General features: G+C 50.4%; 4 non-coding genes across 4 annotated transcripts; all 4 read right to left on the bottom strand.

The window, feature by feature from the left end:
* Positions 1-12,279: 12,279 nt before the first annotated feature.
* Positions 12,280-12,470, bottom strand: LOC130333832 (U2 spliceosomal RNA). The gene has a single exon (XR_008875888.1). It is a non-coding gene; the product is annotated as a U2 spliceosomal RNA (small nuclear RNA).
* Positions 12,471-14,558: 2,088 nt separating this feature from the next.
* LOC130333831 (U2 spliceosomal RNA) lies at positions 14,559-14,749 on the bottom strand. Its single transcript, XR_008875887.1, has one exon. It is a non-coding gene; the product is annotated as a U2 spliceosomal RNA (small nuclear RNA).
* Positions 14,750-22,449: 7,700 nt separating this feature from the next.
* Positions 22,450-22,640, bottom strand: LOC130333830 (U2 spliceosomal RNA). Its single transcript, XR_008875886.1, has one exon. It is a non-coding gene; the product is annotated as a U2 spliceosomal RNA (small nuclear RNA).
* Positions 22,641-24,742: 2,102 nt separating this feature from the next.
* Positions 24,743-24,933, bottom strand: LOC130333829 (U2 spliceosomal RNA). The gene has a single exon (XR_008875885.1). It is a non-coding gene; the product is annotated as a U2 spliceosomal RNA (small nuclear RNA).
* Between the last annotated feature and the right edge of the window lie 2,807 nt (positions 24,934-27,740).

Genomic DNA, 27,740 nt, shown 5'->3' with positions numbered 1-27,740 from the left:
GCCTCCTTGGCTGTCCCCAAACGGTATCAAACCAACACCCACGGGAAGCTGTAAGCATAGAGGACATGCCTGCACCCCATTGGACTTACCTGTGTGGGTTAAACCCGGGTTATTTGACAACCTATGGCGGTGATGGTTCTGCTCAGGCAGAGCAGTGCTGATGCTCCTCATAAAGCTGTCGCTGCTGTGAAGGTTCTAGGTGACATCACAAATCCCTATGGTTACATACACAACAAAGCTGGGTTGTTGTTGTTTACACTCTGCAAGGCCTGTGGAAGTGAGTGACATCATAGCACTGTAGTTCTGAGGGTTCTAGATGGATGCAACAATCTCCTGTTGCTTCTATGAAGGCCATAATAGACGACATCACCAAACAGCTCCATAGTCACATACACAGCAAAGGAGAGATGTTGTTTACACCTAGTGATGTCAGTGGTATTGAGTGACATCACAGCACAGTGCTAAGGCTCCTGGGCCTGGACACAGCAGCGGCTGCAATATCTCAACGGAGAATACGTTTATATATATGTGTGTGTGTGCGCGTATATATATATATATATATATATATATATATATATATATATATGTTACGCCGAGCGCTCCGGGTCCCCGCTCCTCCCCGGAGCGCTCGCTACACTCTCCTCACTGCAGCGCTCCGGTCGGTTCCACTGACCCGGGGCGCTGCGATACCGCCTCCAGCCGGGATGCGATTCGCGATGCGGGTAGCGCCCGCTCGCGATGCGCACCCCGGCTCCCGTACCTGACTCGCTCTCCGTCAGTCCTGTCCCGGCGCGCGCGGCCCCGCTCCCTAGGGCGCGCGCGCGCCGGGTCTTTGCGATTTAAAGGGCCACTGCGCCGCTGATTGGCGCAGTGGTTCCAATTAGTGTTATCACCTGTGCACTTCCCTATATCACCTCACTTCCCCTTCACTCCCTCGCCGGATCTTGTTGCCATCGTGCCAGTGAAAGCGTTTCCTTGTGTGTTCCTAGCCTGTGTTCCAGACCTCCTGCCGTTGCCCCTGACTACGATCCTTGCTGCCTGCCCCGACCTTCTGCTACGTCCGACCTTGCTTCTGTCTACTCCCTTGTACCGCGCCTATCTTCAGCAGCCAGAGAGGTTGAGCCGTTGCTAGTGGATACGACCTGGTCACTACCGCCGCAGCAAGACCATCCCGCTTTGCGGCGGGCTCTGGTGAAAACCAGTAGTGACTTAGAACCGATCCACTAGCACGGTCCACGCCAATCCCTCTCTGGCACAGAGGATCCACTACCTGCCAGCCGGCATCGTGACAGTAGATCCGGCCATGGATCCCGCTGAAGTTCCTCTGCCAGTTGTCGCTGACCTCACCACGGTGGTCGCCCAGCAGTCACAACAGATAGCGCAACAAGGCCAACAGCTGTCTCAACTGACTGTTATGCTACAACAGTTACTACCACAGCTCCAGCAATCATCTCCTCCGCCAGCTCCTGCACCTCCTCCGCAGCGAGTGGCCGCTTCTGGACTACGACTATCCTTGCCGGATAAATTTGATGGGGACTCTAAGTTTTGCCGTGGCTTTCTTTCCCAATGTTCATTGCACTTGGAGATGATGTCGGACCAGTTCCCCACTGAAAGGTCTAAGGTGGCTTTCGTAGTCAGCCTTCTGTCTGGAAAAGCCCTGTCTTGGGCCACACCGCTCTGGGACCGCAATGACCCCGTCACTGCCTCTGTACACTCCTTCTTCTCGGAAATTCGAAGTGTCTTTGAGGAACCTGCCCGAGCCTCTTCTGCTGAGACTGCCCTGTTGAACCTGGTCCAGGGTAATTCTTCCGTTGGCGAGTATGCCGTACAATTCCGTACTCTTGCTTCAGAGTTATCCTGGAATAATGAAGCACTCTGCGCGACCTTCAAAAAAGGCCTATCCAGCAACATTAAAGATGTTCTGGCCGCACGAGAAATCCCTGCTAATCTACATGAACTCATTCACCTAGCCACTCGCATTGACATGCGTTTTTCCGAAAGGCGTCAGGAGCTCCGCCAGGATATGGACTCTGTTCGCACGAGGCGTTTCTTCTCCCCGGCTCCTCTCTCCTCTGGTCCCCTGCAATCTGTTCCTGTGCCTCCCGCCGTGGAGGCTATGCAGGTCGACCGGTCTCGCCTGACACCTCAAGAGAGGACACGACGCCGCATGGAGAATCTCTGCCTGTACTGTGCTAGTACCGAACACTTCCTGAAGGATTGTCCTATCCGTCCTCCCCGCCTGGAAAGACGTACGCTGACTCCGCACAAAAGTGAGACAGTCCTTGATGTCTACTCTGCTTCTCCACGTCTTACTGTGCCTGTGCGGATGTCTGCCTCTGCCTTCTCCTTCTCTGCTGTGGCCTTCTTGGACTCCGGATCTGCAGGAAATTTTATTTTGGCCTCTCTCGTCAACAGGTTCAACATCCCGGTGACCAGTCTCGCCAGACCCCTCTACATCAATTGTGTAAACAATGAAAGATTGGACTGTACCATACGTTTCCGCACGGAGCCCCTTCTAATGTGCATCGGATCTCATCACGAGAGGATTGAACTTTTGGTCCTCCCCAATTGCACTTCTGAAATTCTCCTTGGACTTCCCTGGCTTCAACTTCATTCCCCAACCCTGGATTGGTCCACTGGGGAGATCAGGAGTTGGGGGCCCTCTTGTTCCAAGGACTGCCTAAAACCGGTTCCCAGTAACCCTTGCTGTGACTCTGTGGTTCCTCCTGTAACCGGTCTCCCTAAGGCCTATATGGACTTTGCGGACGTTTTTTGCAAAAAACAAGCTGAGACTCTACCTCCTCACAGGCCTTATGATTGTCCTATTGACCTCCTCCCGGGCACTACTCCACCCCGGGGCAGAATCTATCCTCTGTCCGTCCCAGAGACTCTTGCCATGTCTGAATACGTCCAGGAAAATTTAAAAAAGGGCTTTATCCGTAAATCCTCCTCTCCTGCCGGAGCCGGATTTTTCTTTGTGTCCAAAAAAGATGGCTCTCTACGTCCTTGCATTGACTACCGCGGTCTTAATAAAATCACGGTTAAGAACCGCTACCCCCTACCCCTCATCTCTGAACTCTTTGATCGCCTCCAAGGTGCCCACATTTTTACCAAACTGGACTTAAGAGGTGCTTATAATCTCATCCGCATCAGAGAGGGGGATGAATGGAAAACGGCATTTAACACCAGAGATGGACACTTTGAGTATCTGGTCATGCCCTTTGGCCTGTGCAACGCCCCTGCCGTCTTCCAAGACTTTGTTAATGAAATTTTTCGTGATCTCCTATACTCCTGTGTTGTTGTATATCTGGACGATATCCTGATTTTTTCTGCCAATCTAGAAGAACACCGCCAGCATGTCCGTATGGTTCTTCAGAGACTTCGTGACAATCAACTCTATGCCAAAATAGAGAAATGTCTGTTTGAATGCCAATCTCTTCCTTTCCTAGGATACTTGGTCTCTGGCCAGGGACTACAAATGGATCCAGACAAACTCTCTGCCGTCTTAGATTGGCCACGCCCCTCCGGACTCCGTGCCATCCAACGTTTTTTGGGGTTCGCCAATTATTACAGGCAATTTATTCCACATTTTTCTACCGTTGTGGCTCCTATTGTGGCTTTAACCAAAAAAAATGCCGATCCCAAGTCTTGGCCTCCTCAAGCGGAAGACGCCTTTAAACGGCTCAAGTCTGCCTTTTCTTCGGCTCCCGTGCTCTCCAGACCTGACCCATCTAAACCCTTCCTATTGGAGGTTGATGCCTCCTCAGTGGGAGCTGGAGCTGTCCTTCTACAAAAAAACTCTTCCGGGCATGCTGTTACTTGTGGTTTTTTTTCTAGGACCTTCTCTCCGGCGGAGAGGAACTACTCCATCGGGGATCGAGAGCTTCTAGCCATTAAATTAGCACTTGAGGAATGGAGGCATCTGCTGGAGGGATCAAGATTTCCAGTTATTATTTACACCGATCACAAGAACCTCTCCTACCTCCAGTCTGCCCAACGGCTGAATCCTCGTCAGGCCAGGTGGTCTCTGTTCTTTGCCCGATTTAATTTTGAAATTCACTTTCGGCCTGCCGATAAGAACATTAGGGCCGATGCTCTCTCTCGTTCCTCAGATGCTTCTGAAGTTGAACTCTCTCCTCAACACATCATTCCTCCTGACTGCCTGATTTCCACTTCTCCAGCCTCCATCAGGCAAACTCCTCCAGGAAAGACCTTTGTTTCTCCACGCCAACGCCTCGGAATCCTCAAATGGGGTCACTCCTCCCATCTCGCAGGTCATGCGGGCATCAAGAAATCTGTGCAACTCATCTCTCGCTTCTATTGGTGGCCGACTCTAGAGACTGATGTGGTGGACTTTGTGCGAGCCTGCACTATCTGTGCCCGGGATAAGACTCCTCGCCAGAAGCCCGCTGGTTTTCTTCATCCTCTGCCTGTCCCCGAACAGCCTTGGTCTCTGATTGGTATGGATTTTATTACTGACTTACCCCCATCCCATGGCAACACTGTTATTTGGGTGGTCGTTGATCGATTCTCCAAAATGGCACATTTCATCCCTCTTCCTGGTCTTCCTTCAGCGCCTCAGTTGGCTAAACAATTTTTTGTACACATTTTTCGTCTTCACGGGTTGCCTACGCAGATCGTCTCGGATAGAGGCGTCCAATTCGTGTCTAAATTCTGGAGGGCTCTCTGTAAACAACTCAAGATTAAATTAAATTTTTCTTCTGCATATCATCCTCAATCCAATGGACTAGTAGAAAGAATTAACCAGGTCTTGGGTGATTATTTACGACATTTTGTTTCCTCCCGCCAGGATGACTGGGCAGATCTTCTACCTTGGGCCGAATTCTCGTATAATTTCAGAGTCTCTGAATCTTCCTCCAAATCCCCATTTTTCGTGGTGTACGGCCGTCACCCTCTTCCTCCCCTCCCTACCCCCTTGCCCTCTGGTCTGCCCGCTGTGGATGAAATTTCTCGTGATCTTTCCATCATATGGAGAGAGACCCAAAATTCTCTCTTACAGGCTTCTTCACGCATGAAGAAATTCGCGGATATGAAAAGAAGAGCTCCTCCCATTTTTTCCCCTGGAGACAAGGTATGGCTCTCCGCTAAATATGTCCGCTTCCGTGTCCCTAGCTATAAGTTGGGACCACGCTATCTTGGTCCTTTCAAAATTTTGCGCCAGATTAATCCTGTCTCTTACAAACTTCTTCTTCCTCCTTCTCTTCGTATTCCTAATGCCTTTCACGTTTCTCTTCTTAAACCACTTATCATTAACCGTTTCTCTCCCAAATCTGTTCCTCCCACTCCTGTCTCCGGCTCCTCGGACATCTTCTCCGTCAAAGAGATTTTAGCTTCAAAAAAGGTCAGAGGGAAAACCTTCTTTTTAGTAGATTGGGAGGGTTGTGGTCCAGAAGAGAGGTCCTGGGAACCTGAGGACAATATCCTGGACAAAAGTCTGGTCCTCAGGTTCTCAGGCTCCAAGAAGAGGGGGAGACCCAAGGGGGGGGGTACTGTTACGCCGAGCGCTCCGGGTCCCCGCTCCTCCCCGGAGCGCTCGCTACACTCTCCTCACTGCAGCGCTCCGGTCGGTTCCACTGACCCGGGGCGCTGCGATACCGCCTCCAGCCGGGATGCGATTCGCGATGCGGGTAGCGCCCGCTCGCGATGCGCACCCCGGCTCCCGTACCTGACTCGCTCTCCGTCAGTCCTCCGTCAGCTCTCGCGCGCGCCGGGTCTTTGCGATTTAAAGGGCCACTGCGCCGCTGATTGGCGCAGTGGTTCCAATTAGTGTTATCACCTGTGCACTTCCCTATATCACCTCACTTCCCCTTCACTCCCTCGCCGGATCTTGTTGCCATCGTGCCAGTGAAAGCGTTTCCTTGTGTGTTCCTAGCCTGTGTTCCAGACCTCCTGCCGTTGCCCCTGACTACGATCCTTGCTGCCTGCCCCGACCTTCTGCTACGTCCGACCTTGCTTCTGTCTACTCCCTTGTACCGCGCCTATCTTCAGCAGCCAGAGAGGTTGAGCCGTTGCTAGTGGATACGACCTGGTCACTACCGCCGCAGCAAGACCATCCCGCTTTGCGGCGGGCTCTGGTGAAAACCAGTAGTGACTTAGAACCGATCCACTAGCACGGTCCACGCCAATCCCTCTCTGGCACAGAGGATCCACTACCTGCCAGCCGGCATCGTGACAGTAGATCCGGCCATGGATCCCGCTGAAGTTCCTCTGCCAGTTGTCGCTGACCTCACCACGGTGGTCGCCCAGCAGTCACAACAGATAGCGCAACAAGGCCAACAGCTGTCTCAACTGACTGTTATGCTACAACAGTTACTACCACAGCTCCAGCAATCATCTCCTCCGCCAGCTCCTGCACCTCCTCCGCAGCGAGTGGCCGCTTCTGGACTACGACTATCCTTGCCGGATAAATTTGATGGGGACTCTAAGTTTTGCCGTGGCTTTCTTTCCCAATGTTCATTGCACTTGGAGATGATGTCGGACCAGTTCCCCACTGAAAGGTCTAAGGTGGCTTTCGTAGTCAGCCTTCTGTCTGGAAAAGCCCTGTCTTGGGCCACACCGCTCTGGGACCGCAATGACCCCGTCACTGCCTCTGTACACTCCTTCTTCTCGGAAATTCGAAGTGTCTTTGAGGAACCTGCCCGAGCCTCTTCTGCTGAGACTGCCCTGTTGAACCTGGTCCAGGGTAATTCTTCCGTTGGCGAGTATGCCGTACAATTCCGTACTCTTGCTTCAGAGTTATCCTGGAATAATGAAGCACTCTGCGCGACCTTCAAAAAAGGCCTATCCAGCAACATTAAAGATGTTCTGGCCGCACGAGAAATCCCTGCTAATCTACATGAACTCATTCACCTAGCCACTCGCATTGACATGCGTTTTTCCGAAAGGCGTCAGGAGCTCCGCCAGGATATGGACTCTGTTCGCACGAGGCGTTTCTTCTCCCCGGCTCCTCTCTCCTCTGGTCCCCTGCAATCTGTTCCTGTGCCTCCCGCCGTGGAGGCTATGCAGGTCGACCGGTCTCGCCTGACACCTCAAGAGAGGACACGACGCCGCATGGAGAATCTCTGCCTGTACTGTGCTAGTACCGAACACTTCCTGAAGGATTGTCCTATCCGTCCTCCCCGCCTGGAAAGACGTACGCTGACTCCGCACAAAAGTGAGACAGTCCTTGATGTCTACTCTGCTTCTCCACGTCTTACTGTGCCTGTGCGGATGTCTGCCTCTGCCTTCTCCTTCTCTGCTGTGGCCTTCTTGGACTCCGGATCTGCAGGAAATTTTATTTTGGCCTCTCTCGTCAACAGGTTCAACATCCCGGTGACCAGTCTCGCCAGACCCCTCTACATCAATTGTGTAAACAATGAAAGATTGGACTGTACCATACGTTTCCGCACGGAGCCCCTTCTAATGTGCATCGGATCTCATCACGAGAGGATTGAACTTTTGGTCCTCCCCAATTGCACTTCTGAAATTCTCCTTGGACTTCCCTGGCTTCAACTTCATTCCCCAACCCTGGATTGGTCCACTGGGGAGATCAGGAGTTGGGGGCCCTCTTGTTCCAAGGACTGCCTAAAACCGGTTCCCAGTAACCCTTGCTGTGACTCTGTGGTTCCTCCTGTAACCGGTCTCCCTAAGGCCTATATGGACTTTGCGGACGTTTTTTGCAAAAAACAAGCTGAGACTCTACCTCCTCACAGGCCTTATGATTGTCCTATTGACCTCCTCCCGGGCACTACTCCACCCCGGGGCAGAATCTATCCTCTGTCCGTCCCAGAGACTCTTGCCATGTCTGAATACGTCCAGGAAAATTTAAAAAAGGGCTTTATCCGTAAATCCTCCTCTCCTGCCGGAGCCGGATTTTTCTTTGTGTCCAAAAAAGATGGCTCTCTACGTCCTTGCATTGACTACCGCGGTCTTAATAAAATCACGGTTAAGAACCGCTACCCCCTACCCCTCATCTCTGAACTCTTTGATCGCCTCCAAGGTGCCCACATTTTTACCAAACTGGACTTAAGAGGTGCTTATAATCTCATCCGCATCAGAGAGGGGGATGAATGGAAAACGGCATTTAACACCAGAGATGGACACTTTGAGTATCTGGTCATGCCCTTTGGCCTGTGCAACGCCCCTGCCGTCTTCCAAGACTTTGTTAATGAAATTTTTCGTGATCTCCTATACTCCTGTGTTGTTGTATATCTGGACGATATCCTGATTTTTTCTGCCAATCTAGAAGAACACCGCCAGCATGTCCGTATGGTTCTTCAGAGACTTCGTGACAATCAACTCTATGCCAAAATAGAGAAATGTCTGTTTGAATGCCAATCTCTTCCTTTCCTAGGATACTTGGTCTCTGGCCAGGGACTACAAATGGATCCAGACAAACTCTCTGCCGTCTTAGATTGGCCACGCCCCTCCGGACTCCGTGCCATCCAACGTTTTTTGGGGTTCGCCAATTATTACAGGCAATTTATTCCACATTTTTCTACCGTTGTGGCTCCTATTGTGGCTTTAACCAAAAAAAATGCCGATCCCAAGTCTTGGCCTCCTCAAGCGGAAGACGCCTTTAAACGGCTCAAGTCTGCCTTTTCTTCGGCTCCCGTGCTCTCCAGACCTGACCCATCTAAACCCTTCCTATTGGAGGTTGATGCCTCCTCAGTGGGAGCTGGAGCTGTCCTTCTACAAAAAAACTCTTCCGGGCATGCTGTTACTTGTGGTTTTTTTTCTAGGACCTTCTCTCCGGCGGAGAGGAACTACTCCATCGGGGATCGAGAGCTTCTAGCCATTAAATTAGCACTTGAGGAATGGAGGCATCTGCTGGAGGGATCAAGATTTCCAGTTATTATTTACACCGATCACAAGAACCTCTCCTACCTCCAGTCTGCCCAACGGCTGAATCCTCGTCAGGCCAGGTGGTCTCTGTTCTTTGCCCGATTTAATTTTGAAATTCACTTTCGGCCTGCCGATAAGAACATTAGGGCCGATGCTCTCTCTCGTTCCTCAGATGCTTCTGAAGTTGAACTCTCTCCTCAACACATCATTCCTCCTGACTGCCTGATTTCCACTTCTCCAGCCTCCATCAGGCAAACTCCTCCAGGAAAGACCTTTGTTTCTCCACGCCAACGCCTCGGAATCCTCAAATGGGGTCACTCCTCCCATCTCGCAGGTCATGCGGGCATCAAGAAATCTGTGCAACTCATCTCTCGCTTCTATTGGTGGCCGACTCTAGAGACTGATGTGGTGGACTTTGTGCGAGCCTGCACTATCTGTGCCCGGGATAAGACTCCTCGCCAGAAGCCCGCTGGTTTTCTTCATCCTCTGCCTGTCCCCGAACAGCCTTGGTCTCTGATTGGTATGGATTTTATTACTGACTTACCCCCATCCCATGGCAACACTGTTATTTGGGTGGTCGTTGATCGATTCTCCAAAATGGCACATTTCATCCCTCTTCCTGGTCTTCCTTCAGCGCCTCAGTTGGCTAAACAATTTTTTGTACACATTTTTCGTCTTCACGGGTTGCCTACGCAGATCGTCTCGGATAGAGGCGTCCAATTCGTGTCTAAATTCTGGAGGGCTCTCTGTAAACAACTCAAGATTAAATTAAATTTTTCTTCTGCATATCATCCTCAATCCAATGGACTAGTAGAAAGAATTAACCAGGTCTTGGGTGATTATTTACGACATTTTGTTTCCTCCCGCCAGGATGACTGGGCAGATCTTCTACCTTGGGCCGAATTCTCGTATAATTTCAGAGTCTCTGAATCTTCCTCCAAATCCCCATTTTTCGTGGTGTACGGCCGTCACCCTCTTCCTCCCCTCCCTACCCCCTTGCCCTCTGGTCTGCCCGCTGTGGATGAAATTTCTCGTGATCTTTCCATCATATGGAGAGAGACCCAAAATTCTCTCTTACAGGCTTCTTCACGCATGAAGAAATTCGCGGATATGAAAAGAAGAGCTCCTCCCATTTTTTCCCCTGGAGACAAGGTATGGCTCTCCGCTAAATATGTCCGCTTCCGTGTCCCTAGCTATAAGTTGGGACCACGCTATCTTGGTCCTTTCAAAATTTTGCGCCAGATTAATCCTGTCTCTTACAAACTTCTTCTTCCTCCTTCTCTTCGTATTCCTAATGCCTTTCACGTTTCTCTTCTTAAACCACTTATCATTAACCGTTTCTCTCCCAAATCTGTTCCTCCCACTCCTGTCTCCGGCTCCTCGGACATCTTCTCCGTCAAAGAGATTTTAGCTTCAAAAAAGGTCAGAGGGAAAACCTTCTTTTTAGTAGATTGGGAGGGTTGTGGTCCAGAAGAGAGGTCCTGGGAACCTGAGGACAATATCCTGGACAAAAGTCTGGTCCTCAGGTTCTCAGGCTCCAAGAAGAGGGGGAGACCCAAGGGGGGGGGTACTGTTACGCCGAGCGCTCCGGGTCCCCGCTCCTCCCCGGAGCGCTCGCTACACTCTCCTCACTGCAGCGCTCCGGTCGGTTCCACTGACCCGGGGCGCTGCGATACCGCCTCCAGCCGGGATGCGATTCGCGATGCGGGTAGCGCCCGCTCGCGATGCGCACCCCGGCTCCCGTACCTGACTCGCTCTCCGTCAGTCCTCCGTCAGCTCTCGCGCGCGCCGGGTCTTTGCGATTTAAAGGGCCACTGCGCCGCTGATTGGCGCAGTGGTTCCAATTAGTGTTATCACCTGTGCACTTCCCTATATCACCTCACTTCCCCTTCACTCCCTCGCCGGATCTTGTTGCCATCGTGCCAGTGAAAGCGTTTCCTTGTGTGTTCCTAGCCTGTGTTCCAGACCTCCTGCCGTTGCCCCTGACTACGATCCTTGCTGCCTGCCCCGACCTTCTGCTACGTCCGACCTTGCTTCTGTCTACTCCCTTGTACCGCGCCTATCTTCAGCAGCCAGAGAGGTTGAGCCGTTGCTAGTGGATACGACCTGGTCACTACCGCCGCAGCAAGACCATCCCGCTTTGCGGCGGGCTCTGGTGAAAACCAGTAGTGACTTAGAACCGATCCACTAGCACGGTCCACGCCAATCCCTCTCTGGCACAGAGGATCCACTACCTGCCAGCCGGCATCGTGACAATATATATATATTTCTCCGCCGAAATCACTTTTAAACCCATTTCCACCTTTTTTTCCCTTCTCTTCCTCTTACTTTTTTTTCACGTTTTTTTACGTTTTTCTCCTTTTCGCCTCTTTTCTGGGCGTATTATTCTTCTTTTTCTTCTTTTTTTTCGTCTAATGCATACCCCATCAGTGCAGCAATGCTTATTCAATACCGCCAGCAGATGGAGACACTGGGGGATAATTTTCTAAGGATTTATACTGATTTTTCCTGTCTGAATTTGTCGCACAGAAAGTTGCAGGCCAAATATGTGTGACATTTCTGCGACTTTAGCTTCTAGAGCATTTTTACAACATTATACATAGGTGCTGAATACATAAAAAGCGACTGTTCAGCGACAGACAAGTCGCATCGGCTGAAAGTAGGCCAGAATGTCAGTCCATGTTGGAGCAGGTTTAGATACAGTCTAAAGTATAGATCTCAAAGTCTGTGCACAGAATTTAGCAAGGGCCTCGCACCTTCTGATGCATCAGGTAGGTGCACAATAGCATAGACTAACCCTCTGTACTTTGGTCTATATTGATGCGGGACATAGACAGCCAGCTGATGACCAATCCATTAGTGCAATGGATGGCTGGAAGCATTTGTCTTTGCCTTTGCAATACCACAGAAGCAATGCATGGTCAATGTACAGCAATGACACACCTGTGTGAACAGCCAGGAGACCCCCCCCCCCCCCGCCCATGTTATGTTACATAGTTACATAGTTAGTACGGTCGAAAAAAGACATATGTCCATCAAGTTCAACCAGGGAATTAAGGGGTAGGGGTGTGGCGCGATATTGGGGAAGGGATGAGATTTTATATTTCTTCATAAGCATTAATCTTATTTTGTCAATTAGGAACATTCAGCACCCACCCGCTATTAAGGCAGCTGCCTATCATGTCATGCCCTACCTGCACAGGTGTGCTGGCTACTCAAATGATCCAATTAAGGAGGCCATTTAGTCAGCAGCAGCAGAAGTCCTGTGCCTGGACGCTCCAACAGCGGCCAGACACAAGCAGAAGCAGAAGCAGCAGCAGCACCACCTTTTGTTTTTTGGCTGCAGCAGCAGCAAGGCCCACAGGGCTGGCTAGCTGGCTAGCCAGCAAGCAGGTAGCAATGAAAGTAGGAATCTTTCTTTTTAACCCTGTAAGGGGGTGGTGCACTGTACCCGAAGATACTGCCATATCGGGTCAATGCATAGGGCGACGGAAGCAAGCTTCGAAATCGGCCCCCGTTCTCAAAAATCCATTTAATATATGGTCCCCAGATAGGGGACGTATCAGATATTAAACTGATAAGAACAGATACTACACTTGATCTTAGCCAAAAGGCCGAGAAGCGATAACCGTGAAAGGGGCGGGCCCAACAAGGTGCCCTTCATGGGCACTATCACTGCTTGCTGTCAGGGAGGCTGCCAGACAATTTTCCATGCACACTCTGGGCTGGGGGGCAGTCAACCACCAGTACACACAGCAGAACCTAAACCCATACCATTATTGCTAAGCAGCAAGACAGGGGCCCATTGCACTCCCACGGGGCCTTTTTAAATGCAATCCATAACCCGGATTTGCCAGGAACCCTTCTTACTCCTCCTACTTGCATGTGACACTGGGCTTAGGATCTGCATAGGAAACACACACACAAGCACACACCTACCTTTGTTGCCTGCAGATGCCTCCTTGGCTGTCCCCAAACGGTATCAAACCAACACCCACGGGAAGCTGTAAGCATAGAGGACATGCCTGCACCCCATTGGACTTACCTGTGTGGGTTAAACCCGGGTTATTTGACAACCTATGGCGGTGATGGTTCTGCTCAGGCAGAGCAGTGCTGATGCTCCTCATAAAGCTGTCGCTGCTGTGAAGGTTCTAGGTGACATCACAAATCCCTATGGTTACATACACAACAAAGCTGGGTTGTTGTTGTTTACACTCTGCAAGGCCTGTGGAAGTGAGTGACATCATAGCACTGTAGTTCTGAGGGTTCTAGATGGATGCAACAATCTCCTGTTGCTTCTATGAAGGCCATAATAGACGACATCACCAAACAGCTCCATAGTCACATACACAGCAAAGGAGAGATGTTGTTTACACCTAGTGATGTCAGTGGTATTGAGTGACATCACAGCACAGTGCTAAGGCTCCTGGGCCTGGACACAGCAGCGGCTGCAATATCTCAACGGAGAATACGTTTATATATATGTGTGTGTGTGCGCGTATATATATATATATATATATATATATATATATATATATATATATTTCTCCGCCGAAATCACTTTTAAACCCATTTCCACCTTTTTTTCCCTTCTCTTCCTCTTACTTTTTTTTCACGTTTTTTTACGTTTTTCTCCTTTTCGCCTCTTTTCTGGGCGTATTATTCTTCTTTTTCTTCTTTTTTTTCGTCTAATGCATACCCCATCAGTGCAGCAATGCTTATTCAATACCGCCAGCAGATGGAGACACTGGGGGATAATTTTCTAAGGATTTATACTGATTTTTCCTGTCTGAATTTGTCGCACAGAAAGTTGCAGGCCAAATATGTGTGACATTTCTGCGACTTTAGCTTCTAGAGCATTTTTACAACATTATACATAGGTGCTGAATACATAAAAAGCGACTGTTCAGCGACAGACAAGTCGCATCGGCTGAAAGTAGGCCAGAATGTCAGTCCATGTTGGAGCAGGTTTAGATACAGTCTAAAGTATAGATCTCAAAGTCTGTGCACAGAATTTAGCAAGGGCCTCGCACCTTCTGATGCATCAGGTAGGTGCACAATAGCATAGCCTAACCCTCTGTACTTTGGTCTATATTGATGCGGGACATAGACAGCCAGCTGATGACCAATCCATTAGTGCAATGGATGGCTGGAAGCATTTGTCTTTGCCTTTGCAATACCACAGAAGCAATGCATGGTCAATGTACAGCAATGACACACCTGTGTGAACAGCCAGGAGACCCCCCCCCCCCCCCCCATGTTATGTTACATAGTTACATAGTTAGTACGGTCGAAAAAAGACATATGTCCATCAAGTTCAACCAGGGAATTAAGGGGTAGGGGTGTGGCGCGATATTGGGGAAGGGATGAGATTTTATATTTCTTCATAAGCATTAATCTTATTTTGTCAATTAGGAACATTCAGCACCCACCCGCTATCAAGGCAGCTGCCTATCATGTCATGCCCTACCTGCACAGGTGTGCTGGCTACTCAAATGATCCAATTAAGGAGGCCATTTAGTCAGCAGCAGCAGAAGTCCTGTGCCTGGACGCTCCAACAGCGGCCAGACACAAGCAGAAGCAGCAGAAGCAGCAGCAGCACCACCTTTTGTTTTTTGGCTGCAGCAGCAGCAAGGCCCACAGGGCTGGCTAGCTGGCTAGCCAGCAAGCAGGTAGCAATGAAAGTAGGAATCTTTCTTTTTAACCCTGTAAGGGGGTGGTGCACTGTACCCGAAGATACTGCCATATCGGGTCAATGCATAGGGCGACGGAAGCAAGCTTCGAAATCGGCCCCCGTTCTCAAAAATCCATTTAATATATGGTCCCCAGATAGGGGACGTATCAGATATTAAACTGATAAGAACAGATACTACACTTGATCTTAGCCAAAAGGCCGAGAAGCGATAACTGTGAAAGGGGCGGGCCCAACAAGGTGCCCTTCATGGGCACTATCACTGCTTGCTGTCAGGGAGGCTGCCAGACAATTTTCCATGCACACTCTGGGCTGGGGGGCAGTCAACCACCAGTACACACAGCAGAACCTAAACCCATACCATTATTGCTAAGCAGCAAGACAGGGGCCCATTGCACTCCCACGGGGCCTTTTTAAATGCAATCCATAACCCGGATTTGCCAGGAACCCTTCTTACTCCTCCTACTTGCATGTGACACTGGGCTTAGGATCTGCATAGGAAACACACACACAAGCACACACCTACCTTTGTTGCCTGCAGATGCCTCCTTGGCTGTCCCCAAACGGTATCAAACCAACACCCACGGGAAGCTGTAAGCATAGAGGACATGCCTGCACCCCATTGGACTTACCTGTGTGGGTTAAACCCGGGTTATTTGACAACCTATGGCGGTGATGGTTCTGCTCAGGCAGAGCAGTGCTGATGCTCCTCATAAAGCTGTCGCTGCTGTGAAGGTTCTAGGTGACATCACAAATCCCTATGGTTACATACACAACAAAGCTGGGTTGTTGTTGTTTACACTCTGCAAGGCCTGTGGAAGTGAGTGACATCATAGCACTGTAGTTCTGAGGGTTCTAGATGGATGCAACAATCTCCTGTTGCTTCTATGAAGGCCATAATAGACGACATCACCAAACAGCTCCATAGTCACATACACAGCAAAGGAGAGATGTTGTTTACACCTAGTGATGTCAGTGGTATTGAGTGACATCACAGCACAGTGCTAAGGCTCCTGGGCCTGGACACAGCAGCGGCTGCAATATCTCAACGGAGAATACGTTTATATATATGTGTGTGTGTGCGCGTATATATATATATATATATATATATATATATATATATATATGTTACGCCGAGCGCTCCGGGTCCCCGCTCCTCCCCGGAGCGCTCGCTACACTCTCCTCACTGCAGCGCTCCGGTCGGTTCCACTGACCCGGGGCGCTGCGATACCGCCTCCAGCCGGGATGCGATTCGCGATGCGGGTAGCGCCCGCTCGCGATGCGCACCCCGGCTCCCGTACCTGACTCGCTCTCCGTCAGTCCTGTCCCGGCGCGCGCGGCCCCGCTCCCTAGGGCGCGCGCGCGCCGGGTCTTTGCGATTTAAAGGGCCACTGCGCCGCTGATTGGCGCAGTGGTTCCAATTAGTGTTATCACCTGTGCACTTCCCTATATCACCTCACTTCCCCTTCACTCCCTCGCCGGATCTTGTTGCCATCATGCCAGTGAAAGCGTTTCCTTGTGTGTTCCTAGCCTGTGTTCCAGACCTCCTGCCGTTGCCCCTGACTACGATCCTTGCTGCCTGCCCCGACCTTCTGCTACGTCCGACCTTGCTTCTGTCTACTCCCTTGTATCGCGCCTATCTTCAGCAGCCAGAGAGGTTGAGCCGTTGCTAGTGGATACGACCTGGTCACTACCGCCGCAGCAAGACCATCCCGCTTTGCGGCGGGCTCTGGTGAAAACCAGTAGTGACTTAGAACCGATCCACTAGCACGGTCCACGCCAATCCCTCTCTGGCACAGAGGATCCACTACCTGCCAGCCGGCATCGTGACAGTAGATCCGGCCATGGATCCCGCTGAAGTTCCTCTGCCAGTTGTCGCTGACCTCACCACGGTGGTCGCCCAGCAGTCACAACAGATAGCGCAACAAGGCCAACAGCTGTCTCAACTGACTGTTATGCTACAACAGTTACTACCACAGCTCCAGCAATCATCTCCTCCGCCAGCTCCTGCACCTCCTCCGCAGCGAGTGGCCGCTTCTGGACTACGACTATCCTTGCCGGATAAATTTGATGGGGACTCTAAGTTTTGCCGTGGCTTTCTTTCCCAATGTTCATTGCACTTGGAGATGATGTCGGACCAGTTCCCCACTGAAAGGTCTAAGGTGGCTTTCGTAGTCAGCCTTCTGTCTGGAAAAGCCCTGTCTTGGGCCACACCGCTCTGGGACCGCAATGACCCCGTCACTGCCTCTGTACACTCCTTCTTCTCGGAAATTCGAAGTGTCTTTGAGGAACCTGCCCGAGCCTCTTCTGCTGAGACTGCCCTGTTGAACCTGGTCCAGGGTAATTCTTCCGTTGGCGAGTATGCCGTACAATTCCGTACTCTTGCTTCAGAGTTATCCTGGAATAATGAAGCACTCTGCGCGACCTTCAAAAAAGGCCTATCCAGCAACATTAAAGATGTTCTGGCCGCACGAGAAATCCCTGCTAATCTACATGAACTCATTCACCTAGCCACTCGCATTGACATGCGTTTTTCCGAAAGGCGTCAGGAGCTCCGCCAGGATATGGACTCTGTTCGCACGAGGCGTTTCTTCTCCCCGGCTCCTCTCTCCTCTGGTCCCCTGCAATCTGTTCCTGTGCCTCCCGCCGTGGAGGCTATGCAGGTCGACCGGTCTCGCCTGACACCTCAAGAGAGGACACGACGCCGCATGGAGAATCTCTGCCTGTACTGTGCTAGTACCGAACACTTCCTGAAGGATTGTCCTATCCGTCCTCCCCGCCTGGAAAGACGTACGCTGACTCCGCACAAAAGTGAGACAGTCCTTGATGTCTACTCTGCTTCTCCACGTCTTACTGTGCCTGTGCGGATGTCTGCCTCTGCCTTCTCCTTCTCTGCTGTGGCCTTCTTGGACTCCGGATCTGCAGGAAATTTTATTTTGGCCTCTCTCGTCAACAGGTTCAACATCCCGGTGACCAGTCTCGCCAGACCCCTCTACATCAATTGTGTAAACAATGAAAGATTGGACTGTACCATACGTTTCCGCACGGAGCCCCTTCTAATGTGCATCGGATCTCATCACGAGAGGATTGAACTTTTGGTCCTCCCCAATTGCACTTCTGAAATTCTCCTTGGACTTCCCTGGCTTCAACTTCATTCCCCAACCCTGGATTGGTCCACTGGGGAGATCAGGAGTTGGGGGCCCTCTTGTTCCAAGGACTGCCTAAAACCGGTTCCCAGTAACCCTTGCCGTGACTCTGTGGTTCCTCCTGTAACCGGTCTCCCTAAGGCCTATATGGACTTTGCGGACGTTTTTTGCAAAAAACAAGCTGAGACTCTACCTCCTCACAGGCCTTATGATTGTCCTATTGACCTCCTCCCGGGCACTACTCCACCCCGGGGCAGAATCTATCCTCTGTCCGTCCCAGAGACTCTTGCCATGTCTGAATACGTCCAGGAAAATTTAAAAAAGGGCTTTATCCGTAAATCCTCCTCTCCTGCCGGAGCCGGATTTTTCTTTGTGTCCAAAAAAGATGGCTCTCTACGTCCTTGCATTGACTACCGCGGTCTTAATAAAATCACGGTTAAGAACCGCTACCCCCTACCCCTCATCTCTGAACTCTTTGATCGCCTCCAAGGTGCCCACATTTTTACCAAACTGGACTTAAGAGGTGCTTATAATCTCATCCGCATCAGAGAGGGGGATGAATGGAAAACGGCATTTAACACCAGAGATGGACACTTTGAGTATCTGGTCATGCCCTTTGGCCTGTGCAACGCCCCTGCCGTCTTCCAAGACTTTGTTAATGAAATTTTTCGTGATCTCCTATACTCCTGTGTTGTTGTATATCTGGACGATATCCTGATTTTTTCTGCCAATCTAGAAGAACACCGCCAGCATGTCCGTATGGTTCTTCAGAGACTTCGTGACAATCAACTCTATGCCAAAATAGAGAAATGTCTGTTTGAATGCCAATCTCTTCCTTTCCTAGGATACTTGGTCTCTGGCCAGGGACTACAAATGGATCCAGACAAACTCTCTGCCGTCTTAGATTGGCCACGCCCCTCCGGACTCCGTGCCATCCAACGTTTTTTGGGGTTCGCCAATTATTACAGGCAATTTATTCCACATTTTTCTACCGTTGTGGCTCCTATTGTGGCTTTAACCAAAAAAAATGCCGATCCCAAGTCTTGGCCTCCTCAAGCGGAAGACGCCTTTAAACGGCTCAAGTCTGCCTTTTCTTCGGCTCCCGTGCTCTCCAGACCTGACCCATCTAAACCCTTCCTATTGGAGGTTGATGCCTCCTCAGTGGGAGCTGGAGCTGTCCTTCTACAAAAAAACTCTTCCGGGCATGCTGTTACTTGTGGTTTTTTTTCTAGGACCTTCTCTCCGGCGGAGAGGAACTACTCCATCGGGGATCGAGAGCTTCTAGCCATTAAATTAGCACTTGAGGAATGGAGGCATCTGCTGGAGGGATCAAGATTTCCAGTTATTATTTACACCGATCACAAGAACCTCTCCTACCTCCAGTCTGCCCAACGGCTGAATCCTCGTCAGGCCAGGTGGTCTCTGTTCTTTGCCCGATTTAATTTTGAAATTCACTTTCGGCCTGCCGATAAGAACATTAGGGCCGATGCTCTCTCTCGTTCCTCAGATGCTTCTGAAGTTGAACTCTCTCCTCAACACATCATTCCTCCTGACTGCCTGATTTCCACTTCTCCAGCCTCCATCAGGCAAACTCCTCCAGGAAAGACCTTTGTTTCTCCACGCCAACGCCTCGGAATCCTCAAATGGGGTCACTCCTCCCATCTCGCAGGTCATGCGGGCATCAAGAAATCTGTGCAACTCATCTCTCGCTTCTATTGGTGGCCGACTCTAGAGACTGATGTGGTGGACTTTGTGCGAGCCTGCACTATCTGTGCCCGGGATAAGACTCCTCGCCAGAAGCCCGCTGGTTTTCTTCATCCTCTGCCTGTCCCCGAACAGCCTTGGTCTCTGATTGGTATGGATTTTATTACTGACTTACCCCCATCCCATGGCAACACTGTTATTTGGGTGGTCGTTGATCGATTCTCCAAAATGGCACATTTCATCCCTCTTCCTGGTCTTCCTTCAGCGCCTCAGTTGGCTAAACAATTTTTTGTACACATTTTTCGTCTTCACGGGTTGCCTACGCAGATCGTCTCGGATAGAGGCGTCCAATTCGTGTCTAAATTCTGGAGGGCTCTCTGTAAACAACTCAAGATTAAATTAAATTTTTCTTCTGCATATCATCCTCAATCCAATGGACTAGTAGAAAGAATTAACCAGGTCTTGGGTGATTATTTACGACATTTTGTTTCCTCCCGCCAGGATGACTGGGCAGATCTTCTACCTTGGGCCGAATTCTCGTATAATTTCAGAGTCTCTGAATCTTCCTCCAAATCCCCATTTTTCGTGGTGTACGGCCGTCACCCTCTTCCTCCCCTCCCTACCCCCTTGCCCTCTGGTCTGCCCGCTGTGGATGAAATTTCTCGTGATCTTTCCATCATATGGAGAGAGACCCAAAATTCTCTCTTACAGGCTTCTTCACGCATGAAGAAATTCGCGGATATGAAAAGAAGAGCTCCTCCCATTTTTTCCCCTGGAGACAAGGTATGGCTCTCCGCTAAATATGTCCGCTTCCGTGTCCCTAGCTATAAGTTGGGACCACGCTATCTTGGTCCTTTCAAAATTTTGCGCCAGATTAATCCTGTCTCTTACAAACTTCTTCTTCCTCCTTCTCTTCGTATTCCTAATGCCTTTCACGTTTCTCTTCTTAAACCACTTATCATTAACCGTTTCTCTCCCAAATCTGTTCCTCCCACTCCTGTCTCCGGCTCCTCGGACATCTTCTCCGTCAAAGAGATTTTAGCTTCAAAAAAGGTCAGAGGGAAAACCTTCTTTTTAGTAGATTGGGAGGGTTGTGGTCCAGAAGAGAGGTCCTGGGAACCTGAGGACAATATCCTGGACAAAAGTCTGGTCCTCAGGTTCTCAGGCTCCAAGAAGAGGGGGAGACCCAAGGGGGGGGGGGTACTGTTACGCCGAGCGCTCCGGGTCCCCGCTCCTCCCCGGAGCGCTCGCTACACTCTCCTCACTGCAGCGCTCCGGTCGGTTCCACTGACCCTGGGCGCTGCGATACCGCCTCCAGCCGGGATGCGATTCGCGATGCGGGTAGCGCCCGCTCGCGATGCGCACCCCGGCTCCCGTACCTGACTCGCTCTCCGTCAGTCCTCCGTCAGCTCTCGCGCGCGCCGGGTCTTTGCGATTTAAAGGGCCACTGCGCCGCTGATTGGCGCAGTGGTTCCAATTAGTGTTATCACCTGTGCACTTCCCTATATCACCTCACTTCCCCTTCACTCCCTCGCCGGATCTTGTTGCCATCGTGCCAGTGAAAGCGTTTCCTTGTGTGTTCCTAGCCTGTGTTCCAGACCTCCTGCCGTTGCCCCTGACTACGATCCTTGCTGCCTGCCCCGACCTTCTGCTACGTCCGACCTTGCTTCTGTCTACTCCCTTGTACCGCGCCTATCTTCAGCAGCCAGAGAGGTTGAGCCGTTGCTAGTGGATACGACCTGGTCACTACCGCCGCAGCAAGACCATCCCGCTTTGCGGCGGGCTCTGGTGAAAACCAGTAGTGACTTAGAACCGATCCACTAGCACGGTCCACGCCAATCCCTCTCTGGCACAGAGGATCCACTACCTGCCAGCCGGCATCGTGACAATATATATATATTTCTCCGCCGAAATCACTTTTAAACCCATTTCCACCTTTTTTTCCCTTCTCTTCCTCTTACTTTTTTTTCACGTTTTTTTACGTTTTTCTCCTTTTCGCCTCTTTTCTGGGCGTATTATTCTTCTTTTTCTTCTTTTTTTTCGTCTAATGCATACCCCATCAGTGCAGCAATGCTTATTCAATACCGCCAGCAGATGGAGACACTGGGGGATAATTTTCTAAGGATTTATACTGATTTTTCCTGTCTGAATTTGTCGCACAGAAAGTTGCAGGCCAAATATGTGTGACATTTCTGCGACTTTAGCTTCTAGAGCATTTTTACAACATTATACATAGGTGCTGAATACATAAAAAGCGACTGTTCAGCGACAGACAAGTCGCATCGGCTGAAAGTAGGCCAGAATGTCAGTCCATGTTGGAGCAGGTTTAGATACAGTCTAAAGTATAGATCTCAAAGTCTGTGCACAGAATTTAGCAAGGGCCTCGCACCTTCTGATGCATCAGGTAGGTGCACAATAGCATAGACTAACCCTCTGTACTTTGGTCTATATTGATGCGGGACATAGACAGCCAGCTGATGACCAATCCATTAGTGCAATGGATGGCTGGAAGCATTTGTCTTTGCCTTTGCAATACCACAGAAGCAATGCATGGTCAATGTACAGCAATGACACACCTGTGTGAACAGCCAGGAGACCCCCCCCCCCCCATGTTATGTTACATAGTTACATAGTTAGTACGGTCGAAAAAAGACATATGTCCATCAAGTTCAACCAGGGAATTAAGGGGTAGGGGTGTGGCGCGATATTGGGGAAGGGATGAGATTTTATATTTCTTCATAAGCATTAATCTTATTTTGTCAATTAGGAACATTCAGCACCCACCCGCTATCAAGGCAGCTGCCTATCATGTCATGCCCTACCTGCACAGGTGTGCTGGCTACTCAAATGATCCAATTAAGGAGGCCATTTAGTCAGCAGCAGCAGAAGTCCTGTGCCTGGACGCTCCAACAGCGGCCAGACACAAGCAGAAGCAGAAGCAGCAGCAGCACCACCTTTTGTTTTTTGGCTGCAGCAGCAGCAAGGCCCACAGGGCTGGCTAGCTGGCTAGCCAGCAAGCAGGTAGCAATGAAAGTAGGAATCTTTCTTTTTAACCCTGTAAGGGGGTGGTGCACTGTACCCGAAGATACTGCCATATCGGGTCAATGCATAGGGCGACGGAAGCAAGCTTCGAAATCGGCCCCCGTTCTCAAAAATCCATTTAATATATGGTCCCCAGATAGGGGACGTATCAGATATTAAACTGATAAGAACAGATACTACACTTGATCTTAGCCAAAAGGCCGAGAAGCGATAACCGTGAAAGGGGCGGGCCCAACAAGGTGCCCTTCATGGGCACTATCACTGCTTGCTGTCAGGGAGGCTGCCAGACAATTTTCCATGCACACTCTGGGCTGGGGGGCAGTCAACCACCAGTACACACAGCAGAACCTAAACCCATACCATTATTGCTAAGCAGCAAGACAGGGGCCCATTGCACTCCCACGGGGCCTTTTTAAATGCAATCCATAACCCGGATTTGCCAGGAACCCTTCTTACTCCTCCTACTTGCATGTGACACTGGGCTTAGGATCTGCATAGGAAACACACACACAAGCACACACCTACCTTTGTTGCCTGCAGATGCCTCCTTGGCTGTCCCCAAACGGTATCAAACCAACACCCACGGGAAGCTGTAAGCATAGAGGACATGCCTGCACCCCATTGGACTTACCTGTGTGGGTTAAACCCGGGTTATTTGACAACCTATGGCGGTGATGGTTCTGCTCAGGCAGAGCAGTGCTGATGCTCCTCATAAAGCTGTCGCTGCTGTGAAGGTTCTAGGTGACATCACAAATCCCTATGGTTACATACACAACAAAGCTGGGTTGTTGTTGTTTACACTCTGCAAGGCCTGTGGAAGTGAGTGACATCATAGCACTGTAGTTCTGAGGTTCTAGATGGATGCAACAATCTCCTGTTGCTTCGATGAAGGCCATAATAGACGACATCACCAAACAGCTCCATAGTCACATACACAGCAAAGGAGAGATGTTGTTTACACCTAGTGATGTCAGTGGTATTGAGTGACATCACAGCACAGTGCTAAGGCTCCTGGGCCTGGACACAGCAGCGGCTGCAATATCTCAACGGAGAATACGTTTATATATATGTGTGTGTGTGCGCGTATATATATATATATATATATATATATATATATATATATATATATATATATATTTCTCCGCCGAAATCACTTTTAAACCCATTTCCACCTTTTTTTCCCTTCTCTTCCTCTTACTTTTTTTTCACGTTTTTTTACGTTTTTCTCCTTTTCGCCTCTTTTCTGGGCGTATTATTCTTCTTTTTCTTCTTTTTTTTCGTCTAATGCATACCCCATCAGTGCAGCAATGCTTATTCAATACCGCCAGCAGATGGAGACACTGGGGGATAATTTTCTAAGGATTTATACTGATTTTTCCTGTCTGAATTTGTCGCACAGAAAGTTGCAGGCCAAATATGTGTGACATTTCTGCGACTTTAGCTTCTAGAGCATTTTTACAACATTATACATAGGTGCTGAATACATAAAAAGCGACTGTTCAGCGACAGACAAGTCGCATCGGCTGAAAGTAGGCCAGAATGTCAGTCCATGTTGGAGCAGGTTTAGATACAGTCTAAAGTATAGATCTCAAAGTCTGTGCACAGAATTTAGCAAGGGCCTCGCACCTTCTGATGCATCAGGTAGGTGCACAATAGCATAGCCTAACCCTCTGTACTTTGGTCTATATTGATGCGGGACATAGACAGCCAGCTGATGACCAATCCATTAGTGCAATGGATGGCTGGAAGCATTTGTCTTTGCCTTTGCAATACCACAGAAGCAATGCATGGTCAATGTACAGCAATGACACACCTGTGTGAACAGCCAGGAGACCCCCCCCCCCCATGTTATGTTACATAGTTACATAGTTAGTACGGTCGAAAAAAGACATATGTCCATCAAGTTCAACCAGGGAATTAAGGGGTAGGGGTGTGGCGCGATATTGGGGAAGGGATGAGATTTTATATTTCTTCATAAGCATTAATCTTATTTTGTCAATTAGGAACATTCAGCACCCACCCGCTATCAAGGCAGCTGCCTATCATGTCATGCCCTACCTGCACAGGTGTGCTGGCTACTCAAATGATCCAATTAAGGAGGCCATTTAGTCAGCAGCAGCAGAAGTCCTGTGCCTGGACGCTCCAACAGCGGCCAGACACAAGCAGAAGCAGAAGCAGAAGCAGCAGAAGCAGCAGCAGCACCACCTTTTGTTTTTTGGCTGCAGCAGCAGCAAGGCCCACAGGGCTGGCTAGCTGGCTAGCCAGCAAGCAGGTAGCAATGAAAGTAGGAATCTTTCTTTTTAACCCTGTAAGGGGGTGGTGCACTGTACCCGAAGATACTGCCATATCGGGTCAATGCATAGGGCGACGGAAGCAAGCTTCGAAATCGGCCCCCGTTCTCAAAAATCCATTTAATATATGGTCCCCAGATAGGGGACGTATCAGATATTAAACTGATAAGAACAGATACTACACTTGATCTTAGCCAAAAGGCCGAGAAGCGATAACCGTGAAAGGGGTGGGCCCAACAAGGTGCCCTTCATGGGCACTATCACTGCTTGCTGTCAGGGAGGCTGCCAGACAATTTTCCATGCACACTCTGGGCTGGGGGGCAGTCAACCACCAGTACACACAGCAGAACCTAAACCCATACCATTATTGCTAAGCAGCAAGACAGGGGCCCATTGCACTCCCACGGGGCCTTTTTAAATGCAATCCATAACCCGGATTTGCCAGGAAACCTTCTTACTCCTCCTACTTGCATGTGACACTGGGCTTAGGATCTGCATAGGAAACACACACACAAGCACACACCTACCTTTGTTGCCTGCAGATGCCTCCTTGGCTGTCCCCAAACGGTATCAAACCAACACCCACGGGAAGCTGTAAGCATAGAGGACATGCCTGCACCCCATTGGACTTACCTGTGTGGGTTAAACCCGGGTTATTTGACAACCTATGGCGGTGATGGTTCTGCTCAGGCAGAGCAGTGCTGATGCTCCTCATAAAGCTGTCGCTGCTGTGAAGGTTCTAGGTGACATCACAAATCCCTATGGTTACATACACAACAAAGCTGGGTTGTTGTTGTTTACACTCTGCAAGGCCTGTGGAAGTGAGTGACATCATAGCACTGTAGTTCTGAGGGTTCTAGATGGATGCAACAATCTCCTGTTGCTTCTATGAAGGCCATAATAGACGACATCACCAAACAGCTCCATAGTCACATACACAGCAAAGGAGAGATGTTGTTTACACCTAGTGATGTCAGTGGTATTGAGTGACATCACAGCACAGTGCTAAGGCTCCTGGGCCTGGACACAGCAGCGGCTGCAATATCTCAACGGAGAATACGTTTATATATATGTGTGTGTGTGCGCGTATATATATATATATATATATATATATATATATATATATGTTACGCCGAGCGCTCCGGGTCCCCGCTCCTCCCCGGAGCGCTCGCTACACTCTCCTCACTGCAGCGCTCCGGTCGGTTCCACTGACCCGGGGCGCTGCGATACCGCCTCCAGCCGGGATGCGATTCGCGATGCGGGTAGCGCCCGCTCGCGATGCGCACCCCGGCTCCCGTACCTGACTCGCTCTCCGTCAGTCCTGTCCCGGCGCGCGCGGCCCCGCTCCCTAGGGCGCGCGCGCGCCGGGTCTTTGCGATTTAAAGGGCCACTGCGCCGCTGATTGGCGCAGTGGTTCCAATTAGTGTTATCACCTGTGCACTTCCCTATATCACCTCACTTCCCCTTCACTCCCTCGCCGGATCTTGTTGCCATCGTGCCAGTGAAAGCGTTTCCTTGTGTGTTCCTAGCCTGTGTTCCAGACCTCCTGCCGTTGCCCCTGACTACGATCCTTGCTGCCTGCCCCGACCTTCTGCTACGTCCGACCTTGCTTCTGTCTACTCCCTTGTACCGCGCCTATCTTCAGCAGCCAGAGAGGTTGAGCCGTTGCTAGTGGATACGACCTGGTCACTACCGCCGCAGCAAGACCATCCCGCTTTGCGGCGGGCTCTGGTGAAAACCAGTAGTGACTTAGAACCGATCCACTAGCACGGTCCACGCCAATCCCTCTCTGGCACAGAGGATCCACTACCTGCCAGCCGGCATCGTGACAGTAGATCCGGCCATGGATCCCGCTGAAGTTCCTCTGCCAGTTGTCGCTGACCTCACCACGGTGGTCGCCCAGCAGTCACAACAGATAGCGCAACAAGGCCAACAGCTGTCTCAACTGACTGTTATGCTACAACAGTTACTACCACAGCTCCAGCAATCATCTCCTCCGCCAGCTCCTGCACCTCCTCCGCAGCGAGTGGCCGCTTCTGGACTACGACTATCCTTGCCGGATAAATTTGATGGGGACTCTAAGTTTTGCCGTGGCTTTCTTTCATTGCACTTGGAGATGATGTCGGACCAGTTCCCCACTGAAAGGTCTAAGGTGGCTTTCGTAGTCAGCCTTCTGTCTGGAAAAGCCCTGTCTTGGGCCACACCGCTCTGGGACCGCAATGACCCCGTCACTGCCTCTGTACACTCCTTCTTCTCGGAAATTCGAAGTGTCTTTGAGGAACCTGCCCGAGCCTCTTCTGCTGAGACTGCCCTGTTGAACCTGGTCCAGGGTAATTCTTCCGTTGGCGAGTATGCCGTACAATTCCGTACTCTTGCTTCAGAGTTATCCTGGAATAATGAAGCACTCTGCGCGACCTTCAAAAAAGGCCTATCCAGCAACATTAAAGATGTTCTGGCCGCACGAGAAATCCCTGCTAATCTACATGAACTCATTCACCTAGCCACTCGCATTGACATGCGTTTTTCCGAAAGGCGTCAGGAGCTCCGCCAGGATATGGACTCTGTTCGCACGAGGCGTTTCTTCTCCCCGGCTCCTCTCTCCTCTGGTCCCCTGCAATCTGTTCCTGTGCCTCCCGCCGTGGAGGCTATGCAGGTCGACCGGTCTCGCCTGACACCTCAAGAGAGGACACGACGCCGCATGGAGAATCTCTGCCTGTACTGTGCTAGTACCGAACACTTCCTGAAGGATTGTCCTATCCGTCCTCCCCGCCTGGAAAGACGTACGCTGACTCCGCACAAAAGTGAGACAGTCCTTGATGTCTACTCTGCTTCTCCACGTCTTACTGTGCCTGTGCGGATGTCTGCCTCTGCCTTCTCCTTCTCTGCTGTGGCCTTCTTGGACTCCGGATCTGCAGGAAATTTTATTTTGGCCTCTCTCGTCAACAGGTTCAACATCCCGGTGACCAGTCTCGCCAGACCCCTCTACATCAATTGTGTAAACAATGAAAGATTGGACTGTAC

The sequence above is a fragment of the Hyla sarda genome, unplaced genomic scaffold (genome assembly GCF_029499605.1).
Source record: "Hyla sarda isolate aHylSar1 unplaced genomic scaffold, aHylSar1.hap1 scaffold_416, whole genome shotgun sequence".
NCBI classification, from domain to species: domain Eukaryota; kingdom Metazoa; phylum Chordata; class Amphibia; order Anura; family Hylidae; genus Hyla; species Hyla sarda.
Note: the sequence above shows the minus strand (reverse complement) of the source record. Positions and strands in the feature narration are given on the sequence as shown.